The sequence below is a fragment of the Homalodisca vitripennis genome, chromosome 4 (assembly GCF_021130785.1).
Source record: "Homalodisca vitripennis isolate AUS2020 chromosome 4, UT_GWSS_2.1, whole genome shotgun sequence".
Taxonomy (NCBI): Eukaryota; Metazoa; Arthropoda; class Insecta; order Hemiptera; family Cicadellidae; genus Homalodisca; species Homalodisca vitripennis.
Window position 1 is genome coordinate 171,200,364 of NC_060210.1, and position 22,155 is coordinate 171,222,518.

The following is a 22,155-nucleotide window of genomic DNA, read 5'->3' on the forward strand; positions in this document are numbered from 1 at the left end:
TAGTATTGTGGCATTTTTAGTATTGTACACACTAACTTTGCTTTGCTCACACACAACTTCAGATCTTCAAAACCTGTTTTGCAAATCAATACATAGTATAAATTAAAATTATTTTTTGTGCATCGATATTTTTAAACTAATCAACGGATTTTGATAAGATTTTCACTGTTGGCTTCGTTATGAACTAGGAAAGGTTCCTAGGTGTGATACATCAATATTTTTATCATAGTAGGTAAATAGAGAAAAGTGTTTATAATACAATTTATATTTTTTAGTGCTTTTATTGTTAATACTGACTAAACCTTACGACTTGAAAAAAAAAAATGTACTACAGAATTGGACATTTCATAAATAGCAACAAAAAGTCTGCAGTAGCATATCTACTCGTATCTCCTAAGAATAACCCACAGTAACCATTTAACTCTTATAAAGATTACATTTTTATTTGCATTTCCAAAGCTATTTAATCAATAAAGTATCCATTAAATACCTAAAGGCAAATAATTTCGATCAATATTATGGTAGATATGTTCAAAAGCCCATGTGTTTTGGCCTTACGACCAAAGAACGGCACCTGTGCTCTGATTGGATGAGGGGACATCATACCACACTTTATTGGGAAGTAAAATGAAATCCAAGATTAAGTAATCTTTAACTGAAGTTGAGTAAAATTTAGTAGAGTTACTATCTTAGTTTACTTTTAGATTACTTATATTCTCAAATTCAGCAATTATTGTTATTTTATTATTCTAACATACTATAAAGTATAAACACAAACATTTTATTCTTCAACAGTTTAATTCTTAATGAACAAGTAGACAAAGCAAATACTTGATACTTTCAAAAATTGATTCACAGGTGCAAACATACTACTCTGTAAATTCATTTTGCTAGAGAGTTCCTGAATTCCTTGCAGCTCTCTGGAATACTTCTGCATAAATTAGAGTTGAAAGTAAGGTGTCCTGTCATTTAACTACTGTAACCTTAATCCCCCTAAATTATGCAATGGTACATGACTACAGGTAAAATCTTTAAAAATTCAATAGTAAAATGCACAATACTGACTGGATGTGGAACTGGAGAAGTTGTTTTGATTCCTCGGATTCCTTTAATCCTTACGTTTCCAATTTAAGCGGCTGCAATTTCCGGTGAAATTGTCTTTTTCAATGACCATTAATTAATAAGTCACAGGGTCAAACATTCAATATTGCAGGATGAGATAAGCATTCAGTGTTTTTGATATTGACAACTTTACTATGTGTTGCCCTTTCAAGGGTAACTTCCAAGAATATTCTATTTGTGTTTTCAAATGAAAAAAACTGGTGTAAATATTTGTATAAATATATTCTGTAGTTATTATTAGTAATAACAGTCTAATGTTAGATAAATTATTATAAATTGATCTAATTTCATAATATCATTTGATTGGTAAGGCAATTAGTTATTATTAGCTAGATTAGTACATTATAGTACTTTGAGGTTTTATGGGAAGATTTCGAACCAATATCAGAATCATGAAGATAAAAATCAATGATTGAATATAGAAATATAAAAATAAATATATTAGACCGTGTGAAGCCGGACCTGGGGCAGTATTATGTTATAAAAACAAACGTTGTAGAAAAAGAATGCTCAGGAAGATCCCTAGCCACTTCTCCTAGCCCACCGACAGTAATCATATCCATCAACACATAGACAGTAATTAGAGTTTCAGAGAATCAAAACTGATTATTACAGATGGCATCTGATTAACATGAGTTTAAACATTTATAGAAAGTGAAGAGCAAGTTGAAGATCTATGGCAACACCAACAGAACACATTACTGATGATGGTAACATGCTGACGTATCAATAATAGTCGATATGTGCTGGTGCCTGTTGGTGACGGTGGCAGCGTGCCCCGGTGTCCGGGTCACTTCCGTTATTGCCGGAAGAGGTTTAATCAGGTAGGTCAACCGAGAGGCACCGGCAGCACCTGTCCTGTCTCCTCTACAACCACCTCACGCTAGCCAGAGGAGGAGGGGCGGGCGAGGGAACCGTGCTAACTTTCTATATCCTCCAGTAGACGTAAATTACTTTTATTACGTTACTTTTTCCTAACCACAAACGCGCGAGATCTGCAAGTCGTGTTTCGTAAATAATCGAGGTCACATACTATATAGTCACCCGGTGCAATCAATTGTTAGGCTCGTGTCGAAAAGTCTAATACATTGGTAAAAGCTAATTACATACTAATTATTCTTTAAGTTTCAAATCGAAATTCCACATGTACCGACCAGCGGCATGCGTCCATGCATACAGTCCTCGGTGATCAATTAAGAATGAGCAAAAATAAAACACCGTTTAGTGTAATAAAACACGAAGAATAGCATGAAACAAGCCGTAACGTGCCGCTTCAAAAGTTTCTGTGCTTGAAGGTTTCTTCGCTAATGATTATTTACTTGGAACTGAACCTTGCTACTCACATCGACGAGCTATGTACTAACATCCATCTGTTCATTTGAATCCGAGTCATCGAACAGTTAGTTATATCATTACAATTATTTGAACTATTATCAGCCAAATGTTTAAGATTATAAATTATATCCGTCGCAATTTTATGCGGACCGCTAATTAAACAGTAACGTACTATAGAAAATAAGAGGACTCTGTGAAATATAATATTGTAAAATATTATAGGAAACAATTTTGTATAAAAAATGCCACAGCCCTAAATTTAGTTGATTGATTTGACATTGTCCGTTTCAATTCTCTCAATAAGTTCATTTTTCATATTCTTACGGATGAATCAAATTAGGATTCAGAGATGCTCTCTTTGCATATTCTATCGACAGTCGTACAAGAAAACATCCCTTATTTGAGGTTTGTTGGGCGAGTAAAATGGAGAGGAACCATTTTTAAATTGTATAGTTGTCAAACGAAATCATCTGGAAATCGCTTATTAATGTTTAAATAGTTACAAAGTAGACACGGACGAAAAGCTAGCCTATTTTCCATTTCTTACCTCTAACCATGAGTCACGTGCCATATCAAATATACTATAATTAACGCGTCTGAGATTAACAAAAGTCTACAAGGTTTCGTGTTTCCTAGTCTACTACGAGTGCGATATAACCAATAGCGATGTTATGGACATAAAACCTTACATAATGCAGCACTTTTATTGTTATATAGACTGACATTTTCGGAGACGCAATATTATGCAAAACACATGCGAGTTGTAAAATAGATGAGCATTTCAAATTCACGTCTATTGAGTGTGTTGATTTACAACCAGGACGGGATAAGACGTGTACTGCTCCCTACTTGACCTTTGAAATTACGCCCCATCCACACAACGCAATTTAATGCAACGTAAATTAGAATGAATGTACCGTACGTACATTACTAATAGCTGACGCGTATATTTGAGGTAGCCTACATGACGCGTAAGTAACTATTGATAAATCAAGCTAAACAAAATATACATTCTTACTGTTTAAGTAATTTGTTATTGTTCTATGAAATGTTAACTATTCTTAATATATAAACCTATTTTTAGTTATATGCCACGGAAACACCATTACAATACAGCTAAATTTAAACTTTTTGCGAATAAAACTATGCTAATCCAAGAAAACGGGTTTTCTATTAGAATATAAATGGAAAAATGTAAAACATTTTGGTTAACACTAATTATAATTAACTCAATTCTACTTTTTCAAGACTAAATATTCTAATTGGCAAACAAGCAGAAAACTATAAAATAGTATTTTCCAACAGGATATAAAAGTGACAACACAAAAACAACCTGTTTTTGTACAGTGACTAATATCCCAATGTCGTGCATGGTGACTGGCGAAGTGGGCAACAAAAGAAATAGCTTATCATCCAAAAACAACGAAATCCAAATTGACCAAACAACGTTCTTTGTACACGCGGCGCGGCAGTGAAAATCATTGTTTAAAGGTAGTATATATCCTTTTTGAGGATTTGAAAATGTTTAGTTATTCTTTCATTAAAAAAAGGAGATCAACCAAAAACACAGAAAATATTTACATACTACGTATTCTATGATAAAAGTGATAGTTTGTGTGATCGGCAGAATTTTGAACACAATTATCGAATTATTTATCCACAAACTTCAACTAAAGTTGTTAAAATGGCAGCAGCAGTTGACAGCCATTAGTGAGAACATTTTCAGGTATTTTTTTATATTTAAAAATTATACAGTCTATACATCCCTGCATACCTTGGAGAGTCCAAATATTTACACACACACAGTATCAAACCTCATATGCAAAAATAACATTGTAGAGGAGCAGGTAAACAAGTCTTAAAGATTGCGTCTCCACTCAATTGATGTGTTATCTATATGCTCAACAAATCGAAGGTCATTGCTTTAACATTGCTTAATAGAGTTATACTAATTCATTATTACTCTGCTAATAATATTGTGGTTTGTGGAGTACGATGCATAATAAACATGTGTAGCGTGTAACATCAGTCCGACAATGACACTGTACAGTCTAGTCTAGCCCGATCCCGGCTGGCGGCTAATCAGCTGAGCGGTGGCGGGACAGTGACGTCACTTCTGTTGCTAAGCGAAGCTTACAGTTGGTGCAGTCGCCGCCAGGAGCGTCACTGTCTGGTCTGGCCGGTCGGTCGATATCGCGAAGAGATAAAGGATAACCCACGTGTTACTCCACTTAATTCCCTACTGTTGCCTTTGTCTCCCGCCATGACCATCCCAATATATCTTTGTGATAGGTTCTTCATTAAATTTGTTGTTACTCATATAGAGAGTAAGCTAGTCTTTATATGTTTGTTACACAAAACCTGACCTCACCCAGTAACATTGAGCATGATCTGGGTTCAGGATTTTGTCTGGAAAGATGGTCGGCTATCCCAAGTTTAAGGTTTTCTTTTATACAATTTAGATGTACTGGATTTATTGTTTCCTTCGCAATTATTTGGCGAAAATCAATTGAGCGAAGATTATTGATACGAAACTGATTACACAAATGCACTCACATGTTACTAATATATTTTATAAAAATAACAATATGGTATTGACAAAGTTACTGCTGTTTTATAAATAGCAATACCTTCGATACACAAGGTAAACATTTAAAAAACTACAATTAGCATGTATTTGAAGTGCTCCATTGGCCACTGTAGCCAAGAAAATCGTGGGCACATCCAGGTAAAAACCAGCATAAAAATGACAGGAAACGGCGTGTCTACAATGGTGAGAACAAGAGGAACAGACAAGATTTATTATTACTGAAGAAAGAAAGGCTCTGTAACAACGCTCACTTGGTCTTAGAGATGAGACTTTCTAGCATCAACAACAACGCCATGGCTGTTCTTATTCTAAAACTATGACATCCACTATACAATATATAACTAACTGAAATCCAATTAAAGACCAATGTTTATAAAGCTTTATTTTTGTTTCTTTATTTTCCAATTAAGTTCCTAAAACAACTGAGTGGCTGTTTCAATTTTAAAATGTTTGTATGTCTAAAACCTCCATTTGCTTTGGGCTGTGCTGCGTCATCAGTAGAATTAATTTTATAAATTCTGATTTTATTGCACTAGTTGTAGAAATTTCAAACAAACTTGGGACTACTCGAATCTTGTGAAACTCAAAATTGGAAGTGTTACTGGATCTGATAGCTACCAAGATACTTCAAAATTTGAATTTTATTTATAAGGAGAGATATAATGAATGTCGGGGATAGAGCATTATTTGAGAATTTTACAAACTACACTACTAAACTGTTTGAGGTGATTTCAGAATATTCTCACTGTTGTTTCGTGGTTTTTAGTTCATTACTATGCAGCAAGTTATATTAAATATAACACAACAGTAACTGTTGAGCTTTCTTTACTTGCCAAACTATTAGAATCGAAATGTAATTACAGGTGAAATGGACCACTGTAACAGATACGAAAAAGATTATAAATATTTGTAATGCAGTCATGAAAATGTACGAAAGCCCACGGTAGCTTTCATAATGGCTTCGAACACTGGACGTCTCGACAATTGGTTATGAGGATGATGCTTTACCATGTTTATATAACCAACAGGGACAATTCGCAGAAACGTACATAATTCTTTATACCAGCTTTTTTACTTATTGTTGAGTCAATTAAAATGATAAAATTACTTTAGGATTTACTCTAAAGCTTAATGGTATCGGTTACACTACGTTTTGCTACTACCACCGAGTGCAAGATACAGTGCTGGCCAAATTATTAGACTAAAGCATATTTTTTTGTTTTTTCTTCTCAACTTTTACTAAATAATTTTTTAATTTCATGTTGGTATATGTTAAAGTATAAACCCTCATTCGTGTGTTACTTTAGAATAGTATGAGCAGAAAATTTGGTAATTTTAATGTTGGCGGGTGGCAACACTGCCTGTTTTGTTTATCATCTGCCTTTACAAAAACTACCAGCTCCATAACCAAAATCAGGTTACAGTTAATTTTTCCTGTGGTTAACATGTTTTAGGTCAGTAGATCTTTCTATTAGTGTGTTCTTTTTATTATTTAAAGTAAGTTTAAGGTCATTTGTGAGTGTATGAAACCACTTTTTTTACTTCTTATTGGCTATTTATAAAATTATCAGGAAATGGGTAAAAAGGTGGACCTTTCACCAAGGAAAATGTGCTGTGGCCAAGGTTCTTTTGGAAGAACAACATTACACACAAACTGAAATAGCACACAGACTAAATATTTCACAGAAGTCAGTTATTAGGATCAAGAAAACACTTGATATCAGTGGTATTTATAAATTCAGCCGTATCGGAAAATGTGGCCGGAAAACAGCGTTAAGTCCAAGGATGGGCCAGAAAGTTGAAAAAACATGACACTAGTCATTAGAAAAATGACTAGAAAGGTTCTTAGTGACCAGGTAAGAGATTATGGCACAAATGCTTCGCCCAGGACCATCAGAAGAACCTTGAATGAACAAGGTCTTCGCGCAAGCGGGCCTACAAAAAAAAACAAAAAATAACACCAGCAATGGCTAAGAAGAGATTGGAATGGGTCAAAGGGATTCAGTTCTCTACTGAATCCTGAGGGTACTGTACCTTGTTCCAATCATCATCAGTGAACTAAATGCTTTTGGCCCATTCCAATCTCTTCTTAGCCATTGCCGGTATTATTGTTTGTTTTTTGTAGGCCTGCATGCTCCAAGACCTTGTTCATTCAAGGTTCTTCTGATGGTCCTGGGCGAAGGATTTGTGCCATAATCTCTTAACTGGTCACTAAGAACCTTGCTGATCATTTTTCTATTGACTAGTGTCAGGTTTTTCAACTTTCTGGCCATCCTTGTACTTAACGCTTTCTCCGGCCACATTTTCCGATACGGCTGGATTTATAAATACATTGATATCAAGTGTTTTTCTTGATCCTACTAACTGACTTCGGTGAAATATTTAGTCTGTGTGCTATTTCAGTTTGTGTGTAATGTCGTTCTTCCAAAAGAACCTTAGCCACAGCACATTTCCTTGATGAAAGGTACTCTTTTTACCCATTTCCTGATAATTTTATACATAGCCAATAAGGAAGTAAAAAAAGTGGTTTCAGACACTCACAAATGAACTTAAACTTACTTTAATAATAACAGAACACACTAATAGAAAGATCTACTGAAACTAAAACATGTTAACCACAGGAAAAAATAACTGTAACCTGATTGAGATTATGAAGCTGGTAGATTTGTAAAGGCAGACGATAAACAAAACAGGCAGTGTTGCCACCCGCCAATGTAAAATTACCAAATTTTCTGCTAATACTACTCTAAAGTAACACACACGAATGAGGGTATATACTTTAACATATACCAACATGAAATTAAATTTTTTTTTTAGTAAAAATTGAGAAGAAAAAACAAAAAAATGTGCTTTAGTCTAATAATTTGGCCAGCACTGTAAGTGCGGATCCTGTACTCTTTTTCGGAGGGGCCATCATGGTTTTAGTTTACCATTATCCTATAATGTGTGGTTTGAATTTCAATACAACAAAAGAAAAGAGTTTTATATTAATTTATTCATACTAAAAATTCAGTTCATTATGTTAAGATTATTTTATTTGTTTACACTACTAAATAAAGTTTTTTTCGTGAGTGATGGGACATATAGTCTCTCCCCTGGATCTGCCACTGGTGCGGAGAATATACCTACCTACTTGTATTTAGCTCGTACACGTCATAGAGTAAAGAATAAAATACTACTCTATCTCATTAAACTCGAAGTATCAGGAATTCACAGCCATTTCCAACGAACACCTAAGATAGCTGTGAAAGGATTTTGAAAAACTTCAGGTTTGACCGCGGATATCTCTGAAATCATTACGAGAACGCGTTACTCACCTAGGAACCTAGGTAACTACTATAATGACATGCGAGTGTAAATATTCCCGTAAAGCTATTAACAATATGGAACGCCCATATATACATATATTTATTTAGTCTTTGCATCCACACTAGCTGGTTACTTCTTACAACTTCCAAAATATACGACAAACATTCATCTCAGTATATTGGGTGAACAACGCAATGCGTTATTGCCTGAAATAATTTCTCAATGAAAGTAACTTAACAACTTAAAAACCCAGTAAGTATATGCTAGTTCTTAACAATCTAAAATGGATACTGTAAACTTGAAATTTTATATAACAGTTGTAGTATTTGTACAATACATTAAGCTAGTTAGTGTACCGGTACAGTTAGATTTTTTAAAATTAATAATGGTTTACATTTCTAAAATTCATGCATTTTACGTCGATTCTGTAAACAACCCCGACTTATTTTAATTATTAAGTGTGCATTTACAAAAATGTGTGTACTTACAACAAAATTTTAAAATTTTTTGACATTAATGATATTAAGGAAGGTATACATAACAGATGAAAGGCTTTTCAATATATATATATATATATATATATATATATATATATATATATATATATATATATACACATTAAATTTGTATAAATGGCAATAGCCGAATTTAATTTATTTCAATAAACATTGAATCGCAAAAAGTACTTGCTCCGCCGGGACTCGAACCCGGATCTCTCACTTGCCGGGTGAATGTGCTACCATTACACCACAGAGCCCTCACTTTTTACGATTCAATTATTTTGTATTTGGCCGTTTCTTTCACATAATTATGTGTTTAAATAACCAAACTAACATATGATCGGAAGACCAAATACCTGTCAAATGACTTCTATTTACATTCATTAAATTTGTATAAATGGCAATAGCCGAATTTAATTTATTTCAATAAACATTGAATCGCAAAAAGTACTTGCTCCGCCGGGACTCGAACCCGGATCTCTCACTTGCCGGGTGATATATATATATATATATATATATATATATATATATATATATATATATATATATATCACACTTTCAAACTACGATCACACTTTTATGATGACTAGATAAACTGTAAACACGAGCAAACAATCGATTTATGAAATATTACTTATTTAATGTAAGCTACGTTGATTTGAACAAGGCTTATAATTGAATAATTACATTTAATGACGTATTCTGACTGTGGGTACATGAGGTGATGGGAAAGGTACAAATCTCACCCCTCAGTTAGTTGTTGTTTCGTACCAGTTCATCCACCGTGCTATAGAGCCTACACACGTCCTTGTAACTAGCCCACTTAGTAATTCTGTCATGTCCATGAGACCCAGAATCGGAGAATACATAAAATATAATTAGTTTAAAACCGCCTGTACAAATTCTGAATGAAGAAGAAATCGACAGATGTTGAAATGTTGTGTTTCTCTGGGTGATTATGAGTTTGGTTTATTAATTTGATAAATTTTAATTTTAACATGTTAAAATATTATATTAACTTCACCACATTGTTTAAATGTAATTATTTCTTTATTTTATTATTATTATTTTTTATTCTTAAGGTAGCATTTATTTAATGTTTTAAATTTTACGTTTTTGCAGGTTAAGTGTAAGAAAGGGCCATGCGGGGAGTAACTTTGCTTGTATAATTAAAGAATGTTTCATTATTTCACTTCATTTTGACCAAAATTTGGCACGCGGAATAGTTTAATTTAAAACCCGGTCCACAATATTGATTAAATTGTATTACTAAAGCTCCTTAAATTATTAAAACAAATTAACTTTAACTGCAAATATTCTCGTTCAAACATAACCGATTAAGAAATAAAATGTTGAAGAATACGGAATAGAAACCGGTAAAAATATCATACGAAGGTTTAGTTTTGATAAAATGCATGTAATTTATAAGTATATCCCGAGAATATTTTCATCTTAAACATTTTTATATTTCTAAGACTGTAGGTAGGCTACATGTAAAACAGTTCAAGTTGTAAACGTAACACAATTACGAATATTTTACCATCACTGTCCATACGATGAATAAGAGTGGTATAATCCACATCTGGATAAATATTTTGTAAAAAGGAATTAATTTTATTTTGATCTACAAATTACAAATGAAATCAAGGACGCCCAAACGATGTCTCTGTGCCAAACTGTGTCTGTAGACGTACCGTAACGTAAACATGACGAAATACAGTTCACAGATTGTACCTCATCTAGGCTACTACTTAAAGTTAAAGTAGAAAGTAATGAATGGCAGAATTTGATTATGTACATAATGCAATAGCTGTTTTTAATTAAAACACGAAATGCCATTACCGCACGCTGTAATCACGATAGACAGAGTGATAAAGTGTAAATATAGCCCCTGAGTAACACCTGGGCGTGCTGGCTGGCATACATACACAAACACTTCGTACTTACTGTACTTGCTTTGTGTTTTGTTCCGGTAGTAATAATTAAGTCTAAGGTATTTTACAACTCTAATTTACCTTACGTGAAGGTAGGTTTATTTCTCAGGTGTTTTAAAATTTTGGGAGTCGCTATCTCGGCAATGTCCTAGAAAGTGGATGGGGATATTCATTTGTATCTTAAAAGGAAAAAGGAAGCTCCTTTTCTCCTTTGGAACATTTGAAATCATTCTGAACATAAACGTTACCAGTACAGTGCGCGACAATAGGCATAACGCTCCCTCTAACTTGATCATCCCTGTTCTGATGTTGCCCTAAGATGTGGCTATAAATTCCCTGTTCTGATGTTGCACCAAGATGTGGCTACAAGTGCATTGCGCGGCGGTAGGCTAGACGCCCCTCTCTGACTTTACAATCTCTGTTCTGATGTTGCCCCAAGATGTGGCTACAAATTCCCTGTTTTGATGTTGCACCAAGACGTGGCTACATGTACAGTGCGCGGCGGTAGGCTAGACGCCCCTCTCTGACTTTACAATTACTGTTCTGATGGTGCCCCAAGATGTGGCTACAAGATCCCTGTTCTGATGTTGCACCAAGACGTGGCTACATGTACAGTGCGCGGCGGTAGGCTAGACGCCTCTCTCTGACTTTACAATTACTGTTCTGATGGTGCCCCAAGATGTGGCTACAAAATCCCTGTTCTGATGTTGCACCAAGACGTGGCTACATGTACAGTGCGCGGCGGTAGGCTAGACGCCCCTCTCTGACTTTACAATTACTGTTCTGATGGTGCCCCAAGATGTGGCTACAAGATCCCTGTTCTGATGTTGCACCAAGACGTGGCTACATGTACAGTGCGCGGCGGTAGGCTAGACGCCCCTCTCTGACTTTACAATTACTGTTCTGATGGTGCCCCAAGATGTGGCTACAAAATCCCTGTTCTGATGTTGCACCAAGACGTGGCTACATGTACAGTGCGCGGCGGTAGGCTAGACGCCTCTCTCTGACTTTACAATTACTGTTCTGATGGTGCCCCAAGATGTGGCTACAAGATCCCTGTTCTGATGTTGCACCAAGACGTGGCTACATGTACAGTGCGCGGCGGTAGGCTAGACGCCTCTCTCTGACTTTACAATTACTGTTCTGATGGTGCCCCAAGATGTGGCTACAAGATCCCTGTTCTGATGTTGCACCAAGACGTGGCTACATGTACAGTGCGCGGCGGTATGCTAGACGCCCCTCTCTGACTTTACAATTACTGTTCTGATGGTGCCCCAAGATGTGGCTACAAGATCCCTGTTCTGATGTTGCACCAAGACGTGGCTACATGTACAGTGCGCGGCGGTATGCTAGACGCCCCTCTCTGACTTTACAATTACTGTTCTGATGGTGCCCCAAGATGTGGCTACAAGATCCCTGTTCTGATGTTGCACCAAGACGTGGCTACATGTACAGTGCGCGGCGGTATGCTAGACGCCCCTCTCTGACTTTACAATTACTGTTCTGATGGTGCCCCAAGATGTGGCTACAAGATCCCTGTTCTGATGTTGCACCAAGACGTGGCTACATGTACAGTGCGCGGCGGTATGCTAGACGCCTCTCTCTGACTTTACAATTACTGTTCTGATGGTGCCCCAAGATGTGGCTACAAGATCCCTGTTCTGATGTTGCACCAAGACGTGGCTACATGTACAGTGCGCGGCGGTATGCTAGACGCCCCCCTGACTTTACAATCCCTGTTGGGTGGGCTTTAATCCGTACATCACCATTCCTTATCATTACATGGCAGCTTATCATTCCGAATTGGTTCAGGAGCGAATCGCTCTAGAATAAGACCGAACATTTCATACATTTTATTACAAGTTGAGGTTATCGGACGTGTTCTGATTATCTGACCATCTGAGCACAAAGGGAGGAAAACAACATAATAATAATATTCTTTATTGCAGGAAACAATTAACAATAATTGTATTGCAAGCGTCATATAGAAATAAAAGTCCTAATCTAATAACTAACACAATTAATTTTAATTCTGAGTAAAAATAATAGATAAGTAAATTAAAAATAAAAATTACTTTTATTACAAGTTGTATCTGTTCATGTCGCTGTAATAAGTAAAAGAGAGTGGTTTTATATATTTTTGTCAAGTCTACACGGGTACGGTCCAATAAGCGGACCCGGTTTTTTATATCGAAGAATATAATCATCGATACCTAATATTCGCATATCGAATCATAGACTATCAATCGATATAAAAGTAATAACAATCATATGTTTAAATTAAAATGTGAATTTAATGATAACAAATAATAATAAATGAACATAACCAAAATCAGGGAAACTCATAACTTTAACTAAATGAAACAGAACGAAAACGTTTTTACTAAAGTTGTGTCCACCATTACCTTCTTTTTTTGCATCTGAAGACGACCATGTTAGCTCCTCTGACAGTTACATTTGTTACCTTTCCACAAATATCACATAATGGATTCTTAGGTACTAACCCAACATCCTGAAGCCATAAAAAACATATTTTATCGTCTTTTAAAGCAATTTCGTGAAGCTTCCTAAGATTGACGGCCATTTTAATACACAATGTTACGTGAAATTTAAAATATTACCTTAATTGTATTATTTGAAAGTGTTTACAGCTGTTCATATAGATTATTTAAGTTGTTAAAAATAATTCATCAGTATCGATTGATTATATCGATGGTTATGATTAAGTAATATCGTTTGCCAATTTCGATATAAAAAACCGGGTCCGCTTATTGGACCCTACCCGTCTACACTGCAGTCAGAAGTTAGTTACCCGTGTCTCTGAATTCTGCCTTCATGGCCATAGTTTAATAGCAGACGTTTAAGTTTGTTATAATTATCAGATTTTATTGTTGGCTGTTGGAATAAAATAATAAATTTTAACATTCCAACTATTATTTGGATGATTTTAACGTCGATTTATCTCATGACTGTAAACAGCAGTAATCTTACACATACACGATAAAATCTGTTGGTTTGAACAATAAAGTTAAATTGTACACAAAGGAATTAACACAATCTACGTGATTGATGGATCACGTTTATACTGGTCTGCAGGATTGTTGTTTCATTGCGATGTATTAATTACAGCGTTGTCTGACCATCACGCACAGATCTCTGCTGTAATGCAGAGAAGCACTGTTAATAGTAGTTCTAACTATTTGTTCAGGAGGTACTCTAATAATAATATTGTATAAGTTTTTCGTTATCTATTGAGACATATCACCCATACCCAACAAAGCATTACTGTTATTATTAATTCTTACTTGGTAAAAATATCTTAAGAAGTAAGATCTAAGTTTAAATTTATATAATATGTGTTTAATTACATTGTATTATACAATACATCTTGTTTATCCGCAAATGACTTATCCAGATACCCAAGATATCCGGATTGGTTTTACAGAGGGGAGAAAGCCCCCTCATTCTTCAGAATGATTCCAAGCCCGGAATTAGAATTTTCAGAAGATTCGTGGGTACGTCACGATACCGATACGGACACGTATAGAAGTGATGTACTCAATATTAGCTAGATTAACGAGAAGATGAATGCTTTTTTTCTACTATACCATTATCACTGATCAGCCACTTCTTGAATGAAACATGTAAATAAAAAAAAATATTCTCAACATTTTAAATGATGGGTCCTGAGTGAGGAGATAATGCAAATGCGTGCTGCAGCGAGGCAACGTGCTGCAGGTATCATACTGGAGACGCAGATAGAGTAGGTGATGATAAACAATGTAAATTTTCATATTAAAGAAGATAACCAACCTACTATTAGGAAATATGTCATCTACAGTGTTTGATAGACTGTAAATTTCCACATGGCCCTAATAAAACTAAAAATGCTTGAAATATTATAATTATACACAGTATCACACTATAGAGTTAGTCTTGTATTTCTAAAATGTTATGGGACACATACACATAGAGAATGATACCGTAAATATAGAACCTGAATAATACCAGGCCGAGCGCCTTGTATACAAACACAAACGCTACATAGTTAGTGTCACCAATAAAAACATTGATATGGAAACACGATATAGATAGAGTTATATAGTGTAAATATTAGTACCCTCAGTAACATCTGGGCGACCCTTGGTATACGGAAAACTAACATCTTACATAATGAGTGTACATAATTAAACATTTGATATGCGAATTCGATAGATAAAGTTATTTAGTGTAAAATATAGACCCTGAGTAAACACCCTGGGGGCGAGCCCTTGGGGTTTTACGAAACACTCAAACAACTACAATAGTGGGAGTGTCATAATTAAAACATTGATATGGAAAACACGATAGATAGAGTTATTTAGTGTAAATATAGACCCTCAGTAAACACCTGGGCGAGCCCTTGGTTTACGCGCACAAAAAAAACTAACATAGTGTGGAGTGTCATAATTTAACATTGATACTGTCAAGATAGTATAGAGTTTATTTAGTGTAAATTAAATATAGACCCTTGACGTAACACCTGGGCGAGCCTTTTAGGTTTCAGAAAAACAACAAACCCACCGTACATAGTGAGTGTCATAATTAAACATTTGATATGGACACGATAGATAGAGTTATTTAGTGGTAATATAGACCCTGAGTAACACTTGGGCGAGCCCTTGGGTATTACGAACACAATACACTACATAGTGAGTGTCATTAAATTTAAACATTGATATGTGAACACGCCCCATAGATAGAGTTATTTAGTTGTAAAATATAGACCCTCTCAGTAACACCTGGGCGATGCCCTTGGTATACGAACACATTATTATTACATAGTGAGTGTCATAATTAAACTTTCGATATTGGATTACGATAGATTAAAGTTATCTTAGTGTAAATATAGGGACCCATGGGAACACACCTGGGGCGTAAGCCCTTGGGTATACGAACACAAAAACATACATAGTGGATGTGTCATAATTAATAATTGATATGGAACACGGATAGATAAAGTTATTTAGTGTTAAATATAGGACCCCTGAGGATTAACACCTGGGCGAGCCCTTGGTATACCGAACACAAACACTACATAAGTGAGTGGTCATAAATTAAACATTGATATGGACACGATAGATAGAGTTATTTAGTGTAAATATAGGACCCTGATGTAAACACACCGGCGAGCCCTTGGTATACACGAAACACAAAACACTACATAGTTTGTGTCACAATAAAAACATTGATATGGAACACTTAGATTAGAGTTATTTAGTGTAAATATAGACCCTGGAGTAAACAACCTGGGCGAGGCCCCCCCTGATATACGAACGCCAAAAACACTACTTAGTTAGTGTCACAATAAAACATTTGATATGGATCACGATAGATAAAAGTTATTTAGTGCAATAATATTGACCCGTGAGTTACACCTGGGCGAGACCGTTGGTATACGAAACACGCAAACACTACATAGTGAGTGTCATTCATTAAACATTGATAATGGAACACGATATGGATAGAGTTATTCTAGTGTAAATATAGACCCTCAGTAACACCTGGGCGTGCCCATTGGTATACGAACAACAAACACTACATAGTGAGTGTCATAATTAAAACATTGATATGCTGTGAACCACGATAGATAGAGTTATTTAGTGTAAATATTAGACCCTCAGTAAACCACCTGCGGGCGAGCCCTTGGTATACACGAACACAAACACTACATTAGTGAGTGTCAATAATTTCAAACATTGATATGGAACACGAATAGATAGAGTTATTTCGTGTAAATATTTAGACCACAGTTACAACCCTGGGCGTAGCACTTGGTATTACGGAATCACAAAGAACTACATTGTGTGGTGTCATAATTACAACATTGATATGGTACACGATAGATAGAGTTATTTTAGAGTGTAAATATAGACCCTTGTAGTAACACCTGGCAGAGCCCATTGGTATAACGAAACACAAACACTACTTAGTGAGTGTCATAATTAAACATTGATATGGACTCGACTAGCTAGAGTTATTTAGTTGTAAATTATAGACCTTGAGTAACACCTGGGCGAGCCCTTGGTGATACGTACACAAACCCAACTACATAGTGAGTGTCATAATTAAACATTGATTTGGAACACGATAGATAGAGTTTATTTAGTGTAAATATTAGACCTCTCAGTACACGCCTGGGCGAGCCCTCTTTGGGTATACGAACACAAAACACTACATCGTGAGTGTCATAATTTAAACATTGATATGGAATACGATAGATTAAAGTTATCTAGTGGTAAACTATCTAGACCCTGAGTAAGCACCTGGGCGAGCCCTTGGTATACGAAACACAAACACTACATTGTGAGTGTCATAATTAAACATTGATATGGAACACGATAGATAAAGTTATTTAGGTGTCAATATAGACCCCTGAGTAAACACCTGGGCGAGCCCTTGGTATACGAACACAAACACTACATAGTGAGTGTCATAATTAAACATTGCTATTTGGAATACGAGTAGATAAAGTTATTTAGTGTATAAATATAGACACTGGAGTAAACACCCCTGGGCGACAGCCCTTGGTATACGAACACAAACACTACATAGTGAGTGGTCATAATTAAACATTGATCATGGGACACGATAGCTAGAGGTTAGTTAGTGTAAATATAGACCCTGAAGTAAACACCTGGGCGAGCCCTTTAATTATACGAACTACCAAACACTACATAGTGAGTTGTCAATAATTAAACATTGATATGGACATCGATAGTTAGAGTTATTTAGTGTATATATAGACCCTGAGTAACACCTGGGCGAGCCTTGGTATATCGAACACAACACCTACATAGTTAAGTGTATCACAATAAAACATTGCATATGGAACACGATAGATAGAGTTATTTAGTGTAAATATTAGACCCATGTGTAACACCTGGGCCGAGCCCCTTGGATATACGAACGCAAACACTTACATAAGTTAGTGTCACAATAAACTTGAATATGGAACACGATAGATAAAGTTAGTTAGTGCAAATATTGACCCTAAAATAAACAACCTGGGCGAGCCCTTGGTATTCGACACAAAAAACACTACATAGTGAGTGTCATTAATTATATCATTGATATGGAACACGATAGATAGAGTTATTTAGTGTTAAAATATAGGACCCTCAGGTAACACCTGGGCCGAGAGCCTTTGGTATTACGAAAACAACAAATCCATACATAGTGAGTGGTTCATTAATTAAACATTGATATGGAACAACGAGTAGATAGAGTTATTTAGTGTTAAATATAGACCCTCAGATAACACCTGGGCGACGCCCTTGGTTATACGTCACAAACACCTAGCATATGTGAGTGTCTATAAATTAAACATTGATATGGAAACCCGATAGATAGAGTTTACTTTAGTGTAAATATTGACCCTCAGTAACACCTGGGCAAGCCCATTGGTATACGAACACAAAAATCTACATAGTGAGTGTCAATAATTAAACATTGATAATGGACACGATAGGGGGAATAGAGGTTATTTAAGTGTAAATATAGACCCTCAGGTAAACACCTGGGCGTGCCCTTTGGGTATACGAACACAAACACTACCTTGTGAGTGTCATAATTTAAAACATTGATATGGACACGATAGATAGTGTTATTTAGTGTAAATATAGACCCTGGAGTAAAAAACACCTGGGCGGAGCCCTTGGTATACGAACACACAAACATACATAGTGAGTGTCTTAATTAAACATTTGATATGGAAACACGATTAGATAGGAGTTATTTAGTGTAAAATATTGACCCTCAGTAACACCTGGGCGAGCCCTTTGGTATTACGAACACAACACTACATAGTGATGTGTCATAATTAAAAACAATTGATATGGATTACGATAGCTAAAAGTTAATTTAGTGTTTAAATATAGGACACCTGAGTAAACACCTGGGCGAGCCTTGATATACGAACACAAACACTACATAGTTAGTGTCATAATTAAACATTGATATGGGACACGATAGAAAGAGAGTGACACAGTGTAAATTTAGACCCTGAGTAACACCTGGGCGAGCGCCTCGTATACGAACACAAACACTACATAGTTAGTGTCATAATTAAACATTGATATGGGACACGATAGAAAGAGTGACAAAGTGTAAATTTAGACCCTGAGTAACACCTGGGCGAGCGCCTCGTATACGAACACAAACACTACATAGTTAGTGTCATAATTAAACATTGATATGGGACACGATAGAAAGAGAGTGACACAGTGTAAATTTAGACCCTGAGTAACACCTGGGCGAGCGCCTCGTATACGAACACAAACACTACATAGTTAGTGTCATAATTAAACATTGATATGGGACACGATAGAAAGAGAGTGACACAGTGTAAATTTAGACTCTGAGTAAAACCTGGGCGAGCGCCTCGTATACGAACACAAACACTACATAGTTAGTGTCATACTTATACATTGATATGGGACACGATAGAAAGAGAGTGACACAGTGTAAATTTAGACTCTGAGTAACACCTGGGCGAGCGCCTCGTATACGAACACAAACACTACATAGTTAGTGTCATAATTATACATTGATATGGGACACGATAGAAAGAGAGTGACACAGTGTAAATTTAGACCCTGAGTAACACCTGGGCGAGCGCCTCGTATACGAACACAAACACTACATAGTTAGTGTCATAATTAAACATTGATATGGGACACGATAGAAAGAGAGTGACACAGTGTAAATTTAGACCCTGAGTAACACCTGGGCGACCGCCTCGTATACGAACACAAACACTACATAGTTAGTGTCATAATTAAACATTGATATGGGATATGATAGAAAGAGAGTGACAAAGTGTAAATTTAGACTTTTATAATTTGAAATTGCACATAGGACGGAAATATTGATTTTTTTTTGCTATAACAGAGAACCTATATACATCCTGTTATCAAGGTTGAAATATAAAATATGAATTCAAAATGCGTGTTAAAATAGTTTAAATAATTATGGATTTATATAGAAAAATTTTAAACGTTTATATTGAATTTTAAAATCCTGCAATAGTAATATAAAATATTTAGTATGGGATTGGCCTCTCCTCTTTTAAACAAAAAAGCATGATAACATTTTTAAATGAAGACTAGGAGCTTTTCAGTAATTTAGAAAGGGCTACAAATTTCTGTGAGTTAATGGGGATGTTTGAATCTCCATCATACAGTTTAGTGTTATTTGTCATAATGTATAGACAGATTGTCAAGTAGCAATTTGTTGAATAATAGGTGCATGTCTTTTTTTAACATGGTGCTGGGTCTACATGGTCATCTTACGTTGGAAGCAGGCCCGTACTCAGACCGGTTTTCTCGGACAATTTTACCGGAGCCAGGGCTCATAGGGGCCAATCATAAGTTTATTTGAAGGGACCGTTTGGACGGACGAGATAGCTCAATAACCATAACGATATTATAGGCTACATTTCTAATATCGTTCATTACAAGTTCGATGAAACTGTGACTATTACTTTTTAAATCATTACAATCACATTCAAACCCTGAGCAGTGAATATCTGTATTTAATTATCATTAACAAAATAATAAGATGTTGTTAATATGATAAACTGGGAGGGAGATTACGGGGGCGTGGTGGTACGACATGACGGGGTCCGCCGATGCTGGGTACGGCCCTGGTTGGAAGTAATACTTAGGTATTCGCCAAAGCTTTGACGTAAGAGCGAACAGTTACAGAAGGGACGAAAGCAAACACGTTGCTCACAGTGTAGAATATCCATTAGTCAGAGTATTTGCTCTTGCTTTCTTATCTCTGATTCCGCTGGTCTTCTCTTGTGACTCGTCTGACCTTAACTTGCAAACAACACTAAGCCAAAAGCAAATTCTAAATATTTACAGTTTCACCCGCTTGCTAGCAATGTACTTGTATATAGTGCCGGGCTATTGTTGTCTCCGCATCTCGGACTTATGTACGCTATTTGGTGAGTCATGCCAAACAAACGACGTACAACTAAGTAATCTTACAATTTATCACGACGTTATCACCAACCATTGGAGTTATCCGCGATCTGACGTGTGATCCGGGCTGTTATCACTACCAAGAACTCATCATAGGTTTATTTCATTACAACTTACGTCTTTTGCACTATACAATGAGTCAAATTAGAAGAATCGTTATAATTCATGAGCGCAAAAGTAACATATATATACCTTGTGGTTATGAGTTACTGTGAAAATATAATATTGTTACTGGATAAGTGGTTTAAAATTGAAACATCTTTGTAAGTTCAGTTTAGTACTGACAGCACGGCGCGGCGTACGACATGTATCAGTTCGCGGCGCAGCGCAGCGGCCAGGCCAGTTCTGCTGACTTGTAGAGTCCTCGGTCGACCTGAGACAAGGCAAGTTTTTGCAGCACAAGACGAAGACAGGCTGCGGCCAGAGAGTTGTGTGCCTCGTCGACTCGTCTTGCCTTCTTTCACGCATTTTCAACATATCTAACTTTAAATGCCATGTTTTATAAATATTAACTGGTTTGACTACTTCAACCGGGGCAGTATCTGAATTATTTGGACGCCAAAGCCCCCCTCCCCCAGTACTCACTATCGATACCCACCCAACTATAGAGATCATAGTAAAGTACAATCTTAAGCCTTTAAACTAAGTAAAATCCAAATAATCAGTTAAATTCAATTAGTGTATCAAATTACAGGTATGATTAAGATATATAATAGACGTTACATTGGAGCTACTTTATAAGCTTGACATTCCATGAGAACTATTCACCCTCGGCTATGTCTTTCACTGTGATGATGCGGGAGTAGCAGGAGACAAACGACTGTAGTAGTTCCCAAATTTAAATAGGTTAATAAATATGATTCTAAATGAGATATTCCAGAAATTTGCTAAGCAAGAGTGCCTTCAGAAGCCTGGACCGTCATGACAGAGGAATAGGAATCCATATACAATGTACACAAACTGACAATGACGGCGAAAACTAATGTGCCTTCTATCTAAAACAGACTTCTCTTCGTCACCTCAATTTGGCACAACCAGTTCAACCGCCGTCCTCTTAAAACACAATTGTAAATAAACTTATAAACATATACAAACTAAAGCATCCTCAGACTTGTAATAGGACTCCAATCCACAGTGTACAAGCGGGGCGGGGCGTTGTCTATCACGGTCGAGTCTGCCAGTTAACAAGTCGGTTGTCCCTGTTAAATAACACCTCCATTAATCCGCTACCAGCTACCACTGCTACCAGCCTGTCTCGGCCACAGTGTCGCCTCGTCGACACCATTCCACCAGTCCACAAGGTTTTGTTAGTTGCTGAGTAGGACTTTTTACCACCA

The 22,155-nt window shown here is 36.1% G+C and overlaps 1 protein-coding gene across 3 annotated transcripts in view; it reads right to left on the minus strand.

Moving 5' to 3' along the window:
* The window catches only part of LOC124360616 (transmembrane protein 198), a 51,557-nt gene that overhangs the window by 16,159 nt on the left and 13,243 nt on the right, over window positions 1-22,155 (minus strand). Inside the window, exon 1 of one of the 3 annotated variants that reach the window (XM_046814378.1) lies at window positions 4,232-4,250. The exons of the other annotated variants lie outside the window; for them this stretch is intronic. The gene's annotated coding sequence lies outside the window, so the exon portion shown is untranslated. Of the gene's footprint in view, window positions 1-4,231; window positions 4,251-22,155 lie in introns of those variants that run through there. 3 annotated transcript variants of the gene reach the window in all.